The sequence below is a fragment of the Mus pahari genome, chromosome 3 (assembly GCF_900095145.1).
Source record: "Mus pahari chromosome 3, PAHARI_EIJ_v1.1, whole genome shotgun sequence".
NCBI lineage: Eukaryota > Metazoa > Chordata > Mammalia > Rodentia > Muridae > Mus > Mus pahari.
This window is the reverse complement of record NC_034592.1, coordinates 115,450,008-115,453,195: the sequence shown is the minus strand read 5'-3', so window position 1 is coordinate 115,453,195 and position 3,188 is coordinate 115,450,008.

Genomic DNA, 3,188 nt, shown 5'->3' with positions numbered 1-3,188 from the left:
CAGCTACTGAGTAGATCATGAAGATAGGGCATATGTATACAGTTGAATTTACTTAGCTCTGAGCTGAAAGGAAATTCTGACGTTTTCATGGAAATGGGTGGAATTAGAAAATATTATATTGAGTAAGGTACCCTGAAGGCATCATGAAGACAAACACTTTCATTCCCTCCTATGTACACAAATGTTTAGATTTCTGTGTTTAAGTAGGGGAGTCCGTGGGGGCCATGATGCAAAAAGAGGAGCCATTGGAGGTAGAGGAGTAAAAAGGGTCTGAAGAAGGTATAATAAACATATTTAATATGAGTGCAGAAAGGAATGCTAGAGTAGGGAATGATGCTAAGATGTTGTTCTTGTTGATGATGGTGGTGGTGGTGGTGGTGATGGTGGTGGTGGTGGTGGTGGTGGTGGTGGTGGTGATGATGATGTCTAAACAGGGTTGAGGACTGCCTTAGGGTTTTACTTCTGTGAACAGACACCATGACCAAGGCAACTCTTATAAAAACAACATTTAATTGGGGCTGCTTGCAGGTTCAGAGGTTCAGTCCATTATCGTCAAGGCAGGAGCATGGCAACATCCAGGCAGGCATGGTGCGGGAGGAGCTGAGAGTTCTACCTCTTCATCTGAAGGCTGATAGCAGAATATGGGCTTCCAGGCAGCTAGGATGAAGTAAGTCTTAAAGCTCACACCCACAGTGACACACCTACTCCCACAAGGCTACACCTTCTAATAGTGCCACTCCCTGGGCCGAGCATATATAAACCATCACAGAGACTGAGAGGTAGAGGAAAGATAGGAAAGAGGAATGGTTAATCAAACCCATGAATGAAAAAGCTGTACAGTCTAGTACTTTATAAGCCAACTAAAATGCATGTCATTTGTTTTGTTTTGCTTTGATTTTGACAGGGTCTCCTTATGTATCCCTGGCTGGCCTGGACTCATTGTGGTAGACCTCTAACTCATAAATCCACCTTCTTCTGCCTCCTGAGTGCTGGGATTAAAGACATAAGCCACCACACCTGGAATAGCATAATCTTTTAAAGGAGCTTGAGTGGAGGTACTCCACATGAGTGGACAATCCTGCTCACATATGTCAAATTTCTAACATCTCAGCCTGGTGTGCATGATTCTTCCCTATGAGTTTCAGCCAAGGAAGTGCCAGTGGCTCCCAGTACAATACAAGCTATTGCCACATCTCTTTATTGCCTGCCATAAGTAGACAGGAAGACTTATTGCTGAAGGCACCACTAAATCTGGAATCAAGACACAGAGAAATTGAGCTGTAATGGAGCTGGAAGCTTCGTCTTCACTGGCTGGTGTTCAAAGTGCCAAAAAAGTGCTATGTAGGCAGTTGGGAGAGAAAAATCATCAACAATCCCACCCTGATGTGGCCTCTGTGTGCTATAATACTGAACTGCCTGGCAAGACATGCCAGCCAATATAGCCATGGCATGAATGATCCAGAAAGAACCAACGGCTTCTTGGTTAGGTTTTAAGCTTGCTGCACAGGAAGAAAACATGGCTGATACTGTAGACCTCATCAAAAGGCTACAGCTAGTCATAGGGCGGTTACAGGCTGCATGGAGGAACATACTACTTGTGTTTTTCTAAATTGACATGTAGTAGATTACCGTCTAGCTATTTGCATTTAAACCCATAGACTAGCGCTGCTCTCAGGCTTGGTTGGAAAGTCTATTTCTGACAGTGGGCAATCATCAAAGTAGGGATTCACAACTGAGCAAAGTTCTGATAATAGGTGACTATAGCGTGCTTGTCCCTAAGCAGGAAATCTACGCCACCCCCTCTGAAACCCTGGAAACATCCAGAGTAGGTCACAGAAGGACGTGGGAGCTGGAAAATGAGCAAGAGTGCCTTAAGTGCTGTTTTCTGGGTATAGCATGGCCATTAGTGTCATAAACACAGCAGCTATGGCCACTTACACAACCTAGGAAAGAAAAGAGGGAGAAAAGGAAGGGGGAAGGGAGGGAGGGAGGGAGGGAGGNAGGGAGGGAGGGAGGGAGGGAGGGAGGGAGGGAGGGAGGGAGGGAGGAAAGAGGTTGTTAGGAATGGAGGGGTATGGGAGGGAGTAGAGGGTGAATGTGACTACAGTAATGGCAAGTAATGTGGAACTCAAAAATAAACTACTGCAGTGCATTTTAAAATATATATTAATGGGACATTTCTATTTCTTCTTCTGAGAACTCTTCGGTTCACGGGCCCATTTACTGACTGGCAGTTTAGTTTTAATTTGTCACTTACTGTTTGCAGTCCTGGTATATCACAGATATTGACCTCTTTCTTGAAGCCTGGCAGCTGACAAAGGATCCTCCTATTCTGTAGCCAAACATCTGATTGACTGTTTCCTTTCCTGTATGGGAGTTTTTAATATCGCATAATCCTGTTTGCTGATTCTTGGTGCTATTTCTTGTGCTATTGGGGCCTGTTCAGAAAGTTCTTGGTCTATACCAATTGTTGGTCACTGCTGTTGCTTCCCACCAGACCCACATGGTAAGACGCTATTGCTAAGAACTGATGGAAGAATAGCAAGTCTGCTATGGAGTAACCAGTGCCCTCTGGTTGGATTGGTTATGGGATGACCCGTGTCTTCCTGTCCCAAAAAGGAATCTGTGCCTGGTACCATAAATCTACTCAGTGGGGGAGCCCATAGACCCTAGTGTGGAAACCACTGCTGTTTGTTTTGCTAAGCGGAATGACATATCCATCAAACTGCTCTTAAATAACTCTCTTTATGCCTATGGATTATTGCTACTGACAGCTTTGGCTGGAGAAACCTCCATTTTCAGTAGTTAGCTATGACCACAAAGGCTCAATAACTATCTGAGTTCAGAGAGTGTGTGACTGTTGAATGTGCAGCTAAGCCATAAAGGGGACATTTATATTCCACCTACCCCAAGGCTTCTGGAACATCGCACAACAGAGAGAATAGAAGAGCCAGAGAAAGGCAGGGAATGTTGTAGGTAGGACACTGGCTTCTGGGAAGGCATGCCTCTTGAGCTCTTGGACTCACAGCAGCTGTGATTCCTGCATCAACAGCATAGGCACCTGTGAGCAACCCTAATGAAATGTATTCAGTAATAGATAGATAGATAGATAGATAGATAGATAGATAGATAGATAGATAGATAGATAGAGATAGATAGATAGATAGATAGATAGATAGATAGATAGA